Source organism: Dreissena polymorpha, chromosome 2, assembly GCF_020536995.1.
Source record: "Dreissena polymorpha isolate Duluth1 chromosome 2, UMN_Dpol_1.0, whole genome shotgun sequence".
NCBI lineage: Eukaryota > Metazoa > Mollusca > Bivalvia > Myida > Dreissenidae > Dreissena > Dreissena polymorpha.
This window is the reverse complement of record NC_068356.1, coordinates 11,264,773-11,281,630: the sequence shown is the minus strand read 5'-3', so window position 1 is coordinate 11,281,630 and position 16,858 is coordinate 11,264,773. Positions and strand designations below refer to the sequence as shown.

Genomic DNA, 16,858 nt, shown 5'->3' with positions numbered 1-16,858 from the left:
CTGTTAAAATGGCAACCAGAGTTATGCAACTTTGCCTGTACAGTCCCATTACAATAGTTAGCGAGTTTTCCAAGTCTGAAAGCAATAGCTATGATACTTTAGAGAAGTAAACTGGACCAAAATACAAATCTTAACCAAATGTTAAGATTCTTGTACGATGATCATAAACCAACCGACCAACCAACAGACAGGGCAAAAACAATATGTCCCCCACTACTATAGTGGGGGACATAAAAACCGTATGATTATCGCAAGATCTCGCCAAAAGTCAACAATTGACAGACCCAGCCGTACCTCATTTAAAACAACAACAATATTTCTTATATTAGGACCCAACAATATTTCTATAAAGTACCTGACAATATACCTTATACGGGACCCCCACAATATTACTTTTATGGGAGCCCAACAGTATTTCTTATACGAGACCCAACAATATTACTTATATGAGACCCGAAAATTAGTGTAAACATGTTTATTTCTGATATGGGACCCTACAATGTTTATTACTTGTAAGAGGTCCCAACAATGTTTATTACATGTATTTAGGCAGAGGAAGAAATATTGCAATAATAAAGCTTCAAACTAGGATACATTGTAAACAACCTAATTAATAAATATTAGGCCCATTGGGAATTGGCAAAAAATGACTTCGCAAACTGGAAATCTGAAATTGGAAATTCGGCAATTTTGTACAAGATGGCAAAGATCACAGCTTAATTGCTTTATTTGTCCGTCAGACCTTATGTATCTGTTTTACTTGAAAACATTTTTTAGAATAAAATTTTCACAATTTCAACCAAAATGTTGCTAAAACTTTCAGCATGCCCTTATTTTTGCATATTGAGTTTATAGCAGCGCCCATGCCAAAGTTTAACATGGAATATCGAAGAAAAAATATTTTATTGTAACAGAACAGTTTATTTCATTGCCAGTATGTGTACATTTTTAATTCTGCCAAAGTAAAATTGGAGTCTGATGCGAAAAAGATTAAGACATGGAATTATAATAAGTGAGACCAATTTCGGACAAATGTGTGTTTTCGGATTAACTGAAGGTCGGGTGTGTTAAAAATTATTGACATGTGGATTCGTAATTCTATTTTTGGAGGACAAGCGTATCTTTATAGTAGTATTCGGGTAATTTGGCGTCAGTTTTGTTTTGATTTAAACGCCCTTTGTTGCACGAAAAACTTACAAAGATTCTGCTTATAATCAAATTTTTGAATCACTCAAAATAAAATTTGCTAAAATTACTTGGAATAAACAAGGTACTCTTGTCAGGGGTGTGATTATCAAAAAAAAACATTAAAAAGCCTTCAGGAAATAGCCCCTACCCCTGCCAGGGTTTAAAAATGTATGCATTTCCAAACAGATCCAGCAGAATCCGTCACATTTTGTTTATGAAATTTTGTCATAAAAGATGAAATCAGCTGAAAAGAGGAACAATCGCACCCCTGGATGTGCGAGCGAGGTAAGTATTTTTATTTAATGTTCTTTTTTAGCATGTTCTATGTTTTAAAGCTTATATCTAAATGTACGATGGTAAACAATTGTTTGCGACTATGATGTCAATGTACGATGGGTCTGATAGAACAGTTGTACGAAGAAGCGTACGATGATCTTACGCTTAAAACGTATGACGATCTTAAGATAAACATACGATGTTTGATAAAATGAGCCCCTGGACTATATGCAATGATCATTGAAATTACCCAAATAAAAACGTATCTCTTTAAATTAAAATACAAGGCTTCAGAAAAAGGAATTAATAGCTTTCATACATCCTTATCTTCTAAAGATGTTTTATCATTATTAATGTAAATCATCAGACCAAAAGCTGCTGTTTTTAAAAATGGAAGAACATAAAAGTCATCTGCTTACCACCACTGCTTCCCTTTGAAAGAAAAGAAGAATCTGAAGACAGAGACAGACATTAGTTCTCTTTTATTGCCTTCTTCTCCTGTGATTAATTCTCCATGATAGGTAAGGAGAAAGTCGCCCTTGTTTCTATGAACTTCTGTTCTAACTCCTCTACCTGGTAAAAGTTGTATAAAACATTATGCTAACAACCTATATGCCATATGGAACAAGAGCACAGCAGAGGGAGCATTTTACACTCAAGGAAAATTACATAATTTAAGTATGACAATCATTTATCATCTGACCTTGAAACTGCTATATATATAATGACATTTAAGTGAAGTACATATAAACATCGGTCAGGTTAATGTATGGTAAAAGACAATTGACTTTGTCTCAAGTGTGAACAAGAGCACCACATAAGGGGTGCCACGCTCAGCTGCGAAAGCTTGTCATAATTTTTTTAAGGTCACAGTGACCTTGACCTTTGACCTAGTGACCCACAAATGGGTGTGGAGTGTAGAACCAGGGCTCCACACTAACGGTGGTCCATTGACCCGGGGTCAGTAAAAAAAAAGGGAGGAAATATATTCAGCTAAACTAGAATTTGGTTGATCCGTAGGACCAGTTAAAAATCCCGACCAACTTATCGTAAATACTGGTGGAAAGCCGTTTTATCAATAAAACAACTTCATATGTTCATAATAAACCGATAATTTCATCATTACTTTGTGGGCAATCTCGAGACCAGGATAAACAAGGGCTGTTTGTAAAACATGCATGCCCCCCCATATGGGCTCTCCATAGTGACAGCCATTGTCTACGTTAGCGTTACCGATTGCCAAAATCGCCATTGGCGTTTACAATTCCTGGCTGGCGATTAAAAATATGATTTTCATGAAATTGGCGATTGAAAAAAAGACCCTATGCTTTACAAATGCACACTCTAAATGCCTGTTTTCAGACCGTATAAAACGCCAAAAACATCGCTAAGATTACACAATCATTACCCTTACCGGAAAGGCCCCAGGGGATAATGACGACGGCCTAGGTCAATAATCCACATGGCTAATGTCTTAAGTGGTCATGCTTTACACTGCGACCAGACTTTTCGAGTATTTGGGTTACTTGGAGATTTACATGATAATCACTGAAGCGTGCCGTGTAATGGCCTATGCTCTAGATGTTACGATTCAACGTCATCGAATCGACCAGTACGGAATTGTCATTTAATCAGATGGGCAGAGTTATGGCATTGACATAGCCACTTAAAACTAATTTCAAAAGAAACAACGATTTTGATTGGCTAAAAAAGTAGATATGAGTAACTTCCCTTTACGGTAGCTATGCGACATGAAAGACCGATTTCGAAAGCGAGTTGCAGATTCTGGGAAAAATGGATGCTGTGAACGAAAATGGAAAGTCAAAGCAACATAAATTAACACAATTCTTTAGAAAAGAAAGCGGACAGAATAAGCTAAGGAAATTACCAAATGTTAGGTTCGCAATCCGAAGACGTCTAAAATAGCGCAGACCTGAATGCAGAATCGGAAACATCTACCTGTCAAGTCTCACGGTTTCGCCGTGAGTCTCACGGTTTTTGACATGGAATGACGGTCTCATGCTGACTAAGTAATTTCTCACGCATTTCTTCAAAACAAAAAAAAAATGAAAAAAAGTAGTGTTTGGATTACATTAAATGTTGTATAATTACTACCGAGACGGGAGGGCTGTGGTTTCTAACCTAAATACCACATGTACCGAAAACTGTTTTACGGTGGTAACAGGGATCATATTTTCCCGCAACATCAATCGGTCCGGATATAAAAGTATCCGAAAATGTGTGTCCGAAATCATGACAAATTACGTTAAAATATATAAATAAGGTGGTAAAATACATGTACAAGTACAATTCCCATAGGCATTTTTTTAAACGGAACGAGTTTTCTCAAATGGTTTTATCATTTGGTATTTCATTGTTGTTTCGTGTGCTGTTTTATCAGACTTTTTTCATCGTTGTCAATATTATTAATCTGTGAAAGTCTATACCCATGTTTTAAATTGTTGTCGACACAATAATATCTTACAAACATGCACTGAACCAAACAAATGTATGTGCGTAGGTTGGCTACTGACAACAACAAACCAAATAATTAAGAAATAATTTGTTGTCAAATAACCCACGTCCGATAGTTTAGATGCGCAGGGATTTAATCACCAGAGCAAAGCATTTGAAACCACGAATCTAATTTTCCGGCCGTGAGTTATTCAACAACGAAGTACAAGAATTATTTCGATTCTAACACGGTTTTACTAAAGATTTATTCAATGTATTTTATTTTTCTTGTGCACTATTTTATGTGAAGTTCCGCCCATAAAAATAACTTTCGGCTGTTCTGTCGATCAGATCCGCGACTTTCATTCATAATTTTATTACCGGATTATTACGCTGGTGGAAAATGTATCGGCATGTTTGGTTTAGTTACAGCGCGTGCATTCAGACGCGTCTTTTCGGGTGCGTCTTTAATCCGCTGTTCACAAGTTTTTGATTCTTGGTCTAACGTGCAATAAACCGGTCCTGACCGGTTTAGAGACTGCAGTGAATGGTTTATCACACATAATCGAGATAAGAATGTCATTAGGGTGTGTTAGCATGTCCACTGTGTAATCGATTTCATGACATGGGAATTTTAATAGCAAACAGAATCGGACCGACTGTTAGGGATTTTCAATCAGTCTTTCATGACCCCAATCGGTCTAGGACCGACAAAACCGAAAAAAATATGATCCCTGGGTGGTAATGTATCATTATCACTACGCCACCGGTGTCTGTGTAAACAAAAAAATCTCCTGCAAAATGTCAGCAAGTGGCTCACCAGCGAAGAAAATTTTTCAAGCAAAAAAAGGGCTAATTTCAGACAAAAATAGTCTTAATTTTGCTCAGGACATTTTCAGGTGGGGCATGCCCCCGGACCCCCCTAGGTTTGGCGACTAAGTTTTTTTTCCTTAGCGCCAACCTAGCATTGTGTGAATATGTTTTTGACACTGTGACCTTGGCCTTTGACCTAGTGACCTGAATATCAATAGGGGTCATCTGCCAGTCATGATCAATGTACCTATGAAGTTTCATGATTCTAGCCATAAGCGTTCTTGAGTTATCATCCGGAAACCATTTTACTATTTAGGGTCACCCCGACCTTGACCTTTGACCTAGTGACCTGCAAATCAAAAGGGGTCATCTGCGAGTCATGAGCAATCTACCTATCAAGTTTCATGATCCTAGGCCTGCGCGTTCTCGAGTTATCATCCGGAAACCATTTTACTATTTTGGGTCACCGTGACCTTGACCTACTGACCTGAAAATCATTAGGGGTCATCTGCAAGTCATGATCAATCTACCTATAAAGTTTCATGATCCTAGGCCTAAGCGTTCTTGAGTGATCATCCGGAAACCATTTTACTATTTCAGGTCACCATGACCTTGACCTTTGACCTAAAAATCAATAGGGGTCATCTGCGAGTCATGATCAATGTACCTATGAAGTTTCATGATCCTAGGCCCAAGCGTTGAGTTATCATCCGGAAACCACCTGGTGTACGGACCGACAGACTGACCGACATGTGCAAAGCAATATACCCCCTCTTCTTCGAAGGGGGGGGGCATAAAAATAGCAATATATTGGAAATTCAATTTTGTCTAGAAGCCCGGATGACAAAACCCTGTTGTCGGATCAAAAAATTGATTTGCGTTTCGCAATTGTCTCCCGCAAATGTCTCCAGACTTCGCAATGATCAATACACAAATAAACATAAAATTCGAAGCGTTTGGATTGAGAAATGAACAAAATGGTGTTTTATTATTTTGAAAAAGCAGCAATAATTAGCATTGTATCGATCTTAGTACCATCAGAATTTACTTTGTTTACCGTCAGGGTTCGACACTAAGGCACGTCCGACAGACATTGTCTAGTAAGATCGGTGGTCGGGCTAGTAAAACTGTGGGCTAGCTTGTCCGACTGGTCGTACATACAAAATCTATACTGATTCATATAACTATAACTAACCGAAAACCTTTTTCTCTTGATGTGTAAAATAACAATTGTATCCATTATTTACATCAGAACAAAACTAGCGTATATAAATAAACGCGGAGCATTCACATGATTCATCGCTATTTATAGACGCGAAGGAGAGCTTCCCGCAGAAATAGCTTGTTTCCATTGGTTGTCATGAATATTAACCCTTTGCATGCTGGGAAATTTGTAGTCTGCTAAAATGTTGTCTGCTGAATTTTTAAAATTAGCATTTTCAATTTTTTTCAAAGAATACTATCAGAATAGCAAACAGTTTGGATCCAGATGAGACGCCACGTTCTGTGGCGTCTCATCTGGATCCAAACTGTTTGTAAAGACCTTCAAAATTCCTTTCAGCACTGAAAGAGTTAATGATTTTCTACAGTGTCATAGAACTTTACATCATGTTTTTACGACTTCTATCCAAAATCGCTATCGTCGATGTAAACATTTTGGTGACCGCGTAGCAGACGAGAGAATGTAATTTAAAGAATGGCTTTGTTCAAGGTTGGATTTTCGTCCGACAAATAAGTTAATAAAGAAGAATCAGACGGTAAAACTGACACAGATTATGATGGAAGAGGGCCTTGGAGCTGTGGTAGCATGGAGCACAGCGGTCAAGGAGGCTAGAATTTGATAACGTTTAATAAATGTCACCTGCTGTACAGACATCATTTGTTTAACTGGTGATAAACAGTGAAATTATAACAAACAATTTATGTTGTTAAATAGTTTTATATTATTTTTTACTCTGTGCATCAAATAACTTTCTTGTGTTCACTATTAATTTTCTGATGAAACCTGATTAAACAGTTACACAACACAATTCTGTTTATTTGCTATGTCATTAATGGTCTAGTAGACATCAGATTCGGGCTAGTACATTTTAAGAGGAGCTGGTCCGATGGTCTGGCTGTAAAAAAGTTTATGTCGAACCCTGACCGTGCAAATTTACAATGGAGTGCGCCGAATAATGTTTTGATATCGCAGGAGAGTAAGCGTATGTATTTTCAAGATTTTCAAGTTTTCGCAATGTGGAATTTCATTCCAAGGGTGGTTGAACCTCTGCCTAAAAACCTTAAACTAATGAAGAGAAGCTTGAAGTACAGAGAAAATATGAAAAGGATAAGAGATAGTTTAGAAGATAGTAGTTTTCTTTTTATAAATGCACAATACATTGTGAATAGTCCGGAAAGTAAGCTGAACTTTATGTCAAATAACATTGTCGGACCACTTGAATCTTGGAGGACCAGTAAATTCTGAAAGCTGGTGGTCCTTTGGGTCAGTACGTAAAAAAGTTAGTGTCAAGCCCTGGTAGAACTCATCAAGGTGCATCTACATATGAAGTTTCAAAGTTGTAGGTGGAAGCACTTTCATTGTAGAGTAAAATGTCAAGGTTTTAGCATGACACAACACGACGAGCTGGCTATGACAAAACCTCGGGGGTTTTCTCCGAAAACATCGAACTAATAAAAAACTACCACCGAGTAAAAATCTTACAACCTTAAGCTTGGATAAATTGGGTTATATTATAGAATTTACAAACAGGCCTTTTTCTGTCTATTCTGGGAAAAAGTACCTGGAAAAATTGGGATTTTACCAGTCCCGGTTTCTTCCGAATTGGGAAGAATTTTCATGGACAAAAGCATTGTTTGGGAAATTATTTTTCTTTTTTTTTCTTATTTTATGAAATGTTTTCATACATAGGTATTGCCTAAAAATGCTATTTAAGTATTAAACTCTTTTTTTACCATGCAACAAGCAGCTGCAGCAACAGTCATTGTCCACTGCTAACGTAAGTATGAGTATGATAATAAAACACAGTCTTTGTTACGTTTGAAGTTCAAATGATATACATAGCTTGATATGTCATTAAGTATTTTTTATGAACATTCAGTCGAACGACCTGCATCCAACATATTGTTATTCAAAATTCAAGTTGCCAAATGTCTGAAGGCAACCATTATTTGAAACACAAAAGTATAGCTAAACATCATAAATGTATAGTATTGAAATGTTAAGAAGCTGCAAAGGGTAGTGACTCTGAATCTGGCAGTGGAAAATGAGTCATATTCTTGGTTAACCGTTGAGTAGACTGATTGGCGGTAGTATTTCCCCACAAAACATTCAGTTTTTGTGTGTCTTTCAGGTCATTTTTTTGTATTTTACTTCAATAATACTTAGAATTATGCGACATTTTTTTAAACTGCGTCAGATTTCTGTATTTTTTTACCTTAACTTACTCTTCCGAACCACAGTAACGTTGCAAGTTAAACTAGTCCACATTTATTTACCTCAGGCCATTGATAACGATTCTCAAACAATTTACAGTAATTAATGCGTACACATTGTTATCAATTGTTGTATACATACCTGATAATTCTGAATAATCCAGCACTTCAATATTTAAAAGCTAATTCTGACCGAAAATGACCGTAAATGTGTCTTAAGAAATGCATAGACACAAGCGTCCGTCATTGTTTGTCTGAAGTCTCAAGATCCCAAAATTGCATTATGGAACGCTCGATACTATGACATTTTACGCATTGGCATGTTAAAACACGGTGCCCAAATTATTTAAAACACAGTATCTACTGAGAAACGCATTTTTCGGCTCCATTATTTCGGTTGGAAATTGGGAATTTTTGTTTAGATAATTGCGAAAAAAACATCCATATTTGGCATTGGGAATGGGTCCGACTATCGTACCTGTGAGATAGGCAGAAAAAGGCCTGACAAATGTCCAAGCTACAGTGCTTAAGTTCATTTTGAAATATTTCAAATTAATTTAGCTTTTTTCCAATAGCTTTCTCTGGATTAAACTATTTAAGATGTAAAACAAGTTTTAGTGTTGGAAGGGGAAGCTTGGTATTAGTTTATAGCCGTATGGATACATATGGCTGAATGTTACTGCTTCAATATGATTATCATAAAGTCTTTAAAGAAAGCTACAACAATCCATATTCCATTAAAATTTTCCTGTACATTTTTGCAAAGAAATATTCAACTTAGTCCTTTATAAAGGACACAGAGGGAAAGTTGAGAAAAAAATCGGTTTAAAAATAATACAAGGCATTTCACATGAACAATTCTAGGGAACAGTTAAGCATTTGAAATGTTTGATTCCATTCATAAACCCATGTGGGACAGACAGACACAGTGATTCCAGTATACATTTAGCCCCAATCACTTGTGGTAGGGGAAAGCCATATAAAAAGATTCAGCTTTTAAATGGAGCAAATAATGGTTATAACATGTAATTAACCTTTAGTTTATGACGATTTATTGCAATTTCTCCCCAAAAGTGCTGGTCACATGGTATTTTTCCCCTTTTGAGAGGCTAAGGCTGTATCCCAGGTTTAATTGTTTGTTTGCCCTTTTTATTTCTTTAAACATATACAGGCAAATACATATAGTGCCAGCTGAAATTGAAATTAATAAACTTCTTTAAATGACTTAAGGTCAAGGCTATCTGTCAACAAGAAATACCTTTAGGTGGAATTGTATCCACACAAAATCCACCAAGATCTGCATTCTTTTTTATACTTTCCTCTGCCACCAAGTCTGGATTGGTTCTTTCGTCTTTTCTTCTTTTTGACCGCATCTGTTTATACATACAAGGAAAACCTTCACATTCCTTGGTAGATTTTGATACAAAGAGGAATCTTAAATAATGCATGAGCCACAGTGCAATCTCCAGGGATTTTCTTAAGAACTTTTCTTCCACTTGCACTGGGGGCAAGTCACTATGAACATCTACTTGCCCACAGCGAAAACAGGTTGTCCACTTTCACAATTATGCTTATTAAAATATACTTTAAAAGATAAACATAAGAATGCAATCTGTTTATTTTATATCATGTAATCAAGGACAGGTTTTATCTCCTTTGTGACCCGTCGAAAAATGGTCTTTTCCACTGGAATTTTTTTCCCCTCAGCCGGTAAATTTTTGCCTCAATTTTTGTTTAACCTTCAAATATATAAGTAAACCAGATCCAGTGTAGAAAATAATAAAAATATTGCATAGAACATTAACCAGCTTTCATACAACTTGTTAACAGTACCGGCCAACTTCAAGTGACCCACTTCATTCAGAGGTTGGGGAAGAATGACCCACAAATACAATGTCCCTGAACCAATCTCTCAGTTTAAATTCAGTAATTTGCAGAATAATTTTAAACTAAACATATAAATAAACTTAAACTAAAGATTATCACCACCAATATCAATGGGTAAACAGCAATAAATACGGCCTGGGGGCAAATACAATGCAATACAGTATATTACCTCGTGCACAAAAGAATCTGCTAGGCCCGTATTCACCAAACAATTCTTAGACTTAAGTCTAAGAATAAAGAAAATTGATTAGGTCGAGTCCGTCACGTCGAGTCCGTTAAGTCGGTCATGTCGGGTCCACTGTCCGCGTCGAAAAAGAGCATGGCTATCCCAGCAGGCATAGCATCCATCCGATTGGTCGCGAGCCCCATTGGCGGGTTTTCTTACAAAGTTGTCGTTCGTTTCTTTCAAAGTCCATTCGGAATGGGAATCAGACAACTCGCCCCAAAGAAATCTCACCCCAAGACAATTCGCCCCTGAAATCTGAACAAGCGTGAAATGTTAAACGACGTTTAATTTGACGGCATGCTTTCATTTTCTGTTCAAAGATTTTTTAATCAGACATATTGTATGATAGTTTGGTTTAAATATAGAAGAATAATTGAATGCTTTTGTGTTAGTTATGTTTTGTAAAAGTGTGAGTTGATGAAAATTAATTATGCCGACATGCTTTGATTGTCTGGACACAGATTTATGAGTAAGACATATGGTATCACAGTTTGGCGTGATAAAAGACTACATAAGGTTATTAACAAGCTTAACCAGACAACAATGCTCTTTTTAAAGTAATTGACCACTCGCCAGCTGTCAATCAAACTCACGTAATAATCAATCAGATTTCGTTTATTGCGGCCACATGGTCCGACAAACAAAGACTTACGGAGTAATGGAATAAGCGTTTTATGAAAACACAACTTAGTGGGCGGAGCGATTGCGTATTTGGCGACTGATCATTTAAGAGGGCTGTCTGTATATAAAGCGGGCAGTTTTCAGTGAATCATATGCCCCAGACCAGACCACGATACTAACCTGGCATATTACAAAAACACATAGGAATGCTGTCTTTGCTTTTATAACCAGAAACACTAACGTGTGCGCTCTCCCTAATACCAAATTTACTATCATCTCAAACTCAGCCCTCTCTTCTTTCATCAAATAAATGACCTATCAAAACTAGTCTGGCCCTTACAACACCACAGTCTCACAAGACACTTAACACAGCAATAAGAAAGAATTTACAAAGAAATTTTCTACCCCCAACGAACTAGTCATCGGCCCAATCAAACAAACATAGTCCCTTTCTTCTATCATCAAATACATGATCTTTCAAAAACTAGCCTGCCCTTCGCAATAACATTCAAACTATATACCAAATAGCAACAGAGAGAGCCCACGTTACCGTAAGATATGACACAAGACAGCAGAACTACACATGTATATAAGTACCGATACTAACACTATGTACTAATATGTCCTCCGCGAGAGACGTTAAACGGGGGTGCAGTGTATCGGTGCTATACACCGGGCACTTAAAAGAACCAGGGGCGCCTCTGGAATCGGGGCGTTTCCTGTATCCTGCTCGAACCCCCACTAACACCTCTCATGGGGCGGAGAGCACAATAACCACACTTGGGTAAATGAAAGCTAGAATACGGGACATAAACTATAATACTATGAGTTTTACAAATTAATATAAAACATAAATAAATCATATGATATAACAACGGCATTTTGAGATCATTTATTTACTTTACCTATCCAATTATAATAGCAAATATAACATAACTACAAAATAAATACATCCCAGCTTGATACATGGTCTGGATGTTTGGCAGGTGGGTGGGAAAGAACGATGGTGACTCCGGGTGGGGCTTTGGGGGGCTCCATGGTTGGTTCTTGACTGATCTGTTGTCGCGCGCAGCGAGAGGGTGGATGAGGGTGCTTGTCTCGAGGGTCTTCAGCGGTTGGGTGCTAGGGCCGGGGCCGTATGCGGGCGCGGGGGGGGGGGGGGCTCGGGCTCGCTCGGCGTGGGTGCGCTTGTGCGGGGGCGGCGTGTTCTGCGATCTGGGAACTGCAACGATATACAGCCCTTCACGACTGACCGACGACCGTAAATAACCGACAGACATCTCCTCTTCCGCTCCAGACAAATGCACAACAATCACATACCACATACTATACACAACCATACACAGATCAACATCAAGGGACCCGGAACACATGGGCGTGGCACTCTCATACACATCACCCGTTATGAGTGGGGGGTTGTGAGAGCGTTATGTGTGTGTATTCCGGGTCTTACTTACCGAGTGGTGTTGGTATGTGGGTCGCGTTGAGTGTCTTGTACATAAGTAGTGTGCGGGACACTCGGCGGGATCCGCACCTCATCACCACCTTACGGTAAATAACACATTAAGGTCTCATTGGCCAACGTGCACGAAACTCTCTTTAAAATTAAATTATTTGGCGAATACCCGGGAAGCCGGGGTAAATTTGACCTACTTTGGCTCTAAATTAATCTTTTTCCCCTGAGAGGTCACAGGGGCAGGTCGGGCTACCATAACCTCGTGAAGAGGCCAGTAGGACCTGTAAATAAACTCTGAAACACACACAGTGAATCATAAATTGAACTAATTTATATAAATATTTCAAACATTTGTGCTTCTTAAATGTAGGATACAATAATTTTACTGTGAGAGTAAGTGAGTTTTGTGTTTCTGCAATGGCAGAAGTGGTAAAGTGCATACATTGTGGAAAGACAGTTGGGCAGAGGCAACGTGCTGTTTCTTGCGATGCCTGCGAGCGATGGCAACACTTAGGTTGTGATTCTGGTAAGTGAACTTATAATATAATTATTTGTTATGACTTACATTTTTCAGGTCAGGCATATAATGTTTTCCCATAACTTATGAATCTAAATCATTTGATACTTGCATATTATCGGGTAATCAACCAATGTCCGTTAATCCGTTGACACATAACAGATACCTGATAACGATAATAAAACATGTCATATAAATGTGGGAAGTCGCTTGACCGTTACCTTTGCGTTATATCATATGGGTAATGTACACCGCTGCTACACCCGATAATTAATTAAGCATTGTTGAAATCCAACATAAAGTGCTGATTACATAGGATTTAAAACAATATGTTTGTACTTTTACCTGAAATAATGAAATATGAATGAATATTATAATATTATGTGCATTTTATATTTATGATAAGAATTTACATCTTAACGTTTTATCTAATTTATACATAGTAAATAATCGTGATTATTTTTAACTAGCTTAACGCCCTTAACAATATTATTTCAGATATAAATTTTTACGTTTCGCACGTCGATTTTGGTATTTTCTTTACGAGTGAAACAATATAGCCAATACAAAATATCCTATTGATTACTCAAACACACTCTTTTACTATATAACATCGTGCATTTTTAACCATGGAATATTTTTAATATGTTATATAAGACTACTTGCTATACTGTCAGTGCGGAAATTGACCTTATTTCTTTATATCCACCTTCACATTTTATTAGCGCCGTCTTTAATTAGGCTATCTCTAATAAAGAACAGATAACTGTGAAATTAATAACAATGTGCAACGGTGATGTGGATACATCCTCGTTTTTAATTTTACATGTACACAACAATTTAGCCATAAATGAAATCAATTATTTTGGCAGTAAATCCAATTTTTCCAGTACAGTAGCCAGGTGCCTGTGTATTTAGCTGATAAGATATATTCACCACAGCAGGTTGCTAATACACAGTGTAGACTTCCCCTGTTTTATTATTGTATTTGTTATTTACCTGATTGGATTAAATGAGTCGCGTTCTGGGAATAATGGGCATAATGCATGTGCGTAAAGTGTCGACCCTAAATTGGATTTTTGCTAAAAAGACACTTCATTTAAACGAAAAATGTCATAAAAGCGGAAAGTGCCGTCCCTGATAATTCGTGCGGATTGTACAGGCTAATCTGGGACGACACTTTAAGCACATGCATTATGCACAGTTTTCTCAGAACACGACTCAAATAAAGTATATTCATTCGGGTCTGCTAGCGTTATGTTAAGGGTCATTTTATTTGAAAAGCTGGGTTTCTGTCATAATTTCCATCGTTTTGCTTGTATACACAATTTGATGAATTTATTGGCGCGATGGAGTATAAAACATGCTGACAGAATAGTATCAGTTTTTAATTATGTGTAATTTAATTCGCATCTTTCGCTTAACTCGAAGTTCAATGTCACGCGCACTTCACAAACATCACGTTTCATTGTATTTATTTTTATAAATTATGTACAAATATTAAATGTTATATACATAATTATGTTTTGTTTATTTACGTAACTAGAAAGAAATAATAAAACATTGCTATATATAAAGCGCTTTACTTTTGCAAAATTCTACAATAAATAAAGACATATCGTATTTTATTAAGTGCACGTGCTTGACATTATAAAATATTAGTATTTTATTGTAAAACAATCGAAATTTGACCTGAGATTTGATGCAAGTCACAATTTATTTAGCGGCCGGTATTCTGCTCTCGGCCGCTGATGGTGTATTGTAGTTTATACAATTATGATAAGAAACTGTAGCAGGCAACAGGCATCAGGTTGATAAGAAGAACTGATGTATTTATTGAACGCGAATAACATCAACAACTAATAATGTTTTGAAATTATAAATTTGCCCATAATAATTGTATAACATTATTCATCAAGCGCAAAGTGCATTAAACGCTCGCCCGCTGTTGGGTATTTTATATTTAGTAACACCTTAATACCATCATTTTTAAACGGAGAACTCTTTTTGTTAAGTGTACGTGCTTGAAGTAATGTTGCTCTTATTTATATAAGACTACTTGCTATACAGCCAGTGTCATGCGAAAATAGATCTTATTTCAGTAAATAACATTACTTCGGCATTGTAAAATTGCGTATTGTATGATTATAATATATAGACATTTATTTAATGTACTGATATCTAAATCAACTTATGATTTTACCGGTATTATGGCATTGAACGCGTGTATAAAAGGCACATATACTATTCTTATTAAATCATATTAATACTTATACTAATTTAAGTCATCACATAATCAGATTGCGCACTGCGTGTAATCAGATTATCACCTTAAAACGATTCCGATGGATTATTAAATCGAGCTTACTATTCAAATCAGTGATTCCTTGTGGTACAATCAAGCATGGGATAATGGCAGACATACCCATGGCACAGTTCATGATTTATTTTATGTAGCTCACAGCCGAGGATCGAACCAATGGTATCTGATATTTTGAAGCGGATATGTTGCCACTAGGCTATACGAGGTTTCAAGAATGAACATGGGTCAGTTACTCTATCGGTATAGAATCTGACGGTGTTTACAACATGATACAGAAGCATAAATATTACGTATCTGAACATCATTCTTTCATGTTAGTTTGAAAAAGTATGTGTATTTCTAGGTCTTTGATGTGCTGATTTAATTTTATTTGTTTACCTTACAGACTCTGGAAAATGGCCCTGAAGCAGATGAGACGAATTCCACACCAGAAACTGAGGAAATGTCAGATAACCGTTCACCAGACTTGAGTTTCGAGAACGAGGCAGATGGTTTGTTGGTTGAAAGCAGTGCATCACTACTAGACGTATCTCTAAGAGTGAGTTGTTTTATCGTTATACAAAATGTTGTTGAATAAAGATAATTTGAAACAAGATGCGTTTGTGAAACACAATGTCCCCCTAAATAATGTTTGACCTTGAAGGATGACCTTGACCCTTCACCACTCAAAATGTGCAGCTCCATGAGATACACATGCATTTCAAATATAAAATTGCTAGCTTCAATATTGCAGAAGTGACATTACATGAGCAATTTTGACCCATATATTTGACCTTTAAGGATGACCTTGACCTTTCACCACTCAAAATGTGCAGCTCCATGAGATACACGTGCATGCCAAATATCAAGTTGCTATCTTTAATATTGCAAGTGTATTCATAAAATAAGCGATTTGGGCCACATATATTTGACCTCTGACCTTGAAGGATGACCTTGACCTTTCACCACTCAAATTGTGCAGCTCCATGAGATACACATGCATGCCAAATATCAAGTTGCTATCTTCAATATTTCAAAAGTATTAATAAAATAAGCGATTTGGGACAAATATGTTTTACCTCTGACCTTGAAGGATGACCTTGACTTTGACCTTTCACCACTCAAAATGTGCAGCTCCATGAGATACACATGCATGCCAAATATCGAGTTGCTATCTTCAATATTGCAAAAGTATTCATAAAATGAGCAATTTAGGCCACATATATTTGACCTCTGACCTTTCACCACTCAAAATGTGCAGCTCCATGAGATACTCATGCATGCCAAATATCAAGTTGCTATATTCAATATAGCAAAAGTTATTGCAAAATGTTTAAGTTGGCGCAAACCAACCAACCAACAGACCAACCAACAGACAGGGCAAAAACAATATGTCCCCCACTTCTATAGTGGGGGACATAAAAAAATATTTGTAGTTCAAGGTCGCGGTGTTGTAGTGGATGAGATATCCGCCTAGCGATCGGGTGTTAGTGGGTTCACTCCTTACTTGGGAAGCATTCTAATTATCTCCTCCATGGACACCAAGTACTGGTTCTTCCCAGGAAACCGACTCGATAATGTCCATGTCTGCATACCATGCTCGAAAGGGCACTTGGCAGTATAAATAGATAGTTGTTTTTCATGCTCTTCCCATTTTTAAAGAAAAAAACTGAAGAAGTTATC

At 37.0% G+C, this 16,858-nt stretch overlaps 1 long non-coding RNA gene across 1 annotated transcript; it reads right to left on the bottom strand.

Annotated features, from left to right (window-relative positions):
* Positions 1 to 1,864: 1,864 nt before the first annotated feature.
* Positions 1,865 to 16,731, bottom strand: LOC127865855 (uncharacterized). Its single transcript, XR_008042789.1, has 4 exons — positions 16,116 to 16,731; positions 10,223 to 15,988; positions 9,425 to 9,539; positions 1,865 to 2,037 (listed from the first exon to the last, which is right to left on the bottom strand). It is a non-coding gene; the product is annotated as an uncharacterized LOC127865855 (long non-coding RNA).
* Between the last annotated feature and the right edge of the window lie 127 nt (positions 16,732 to 16,858).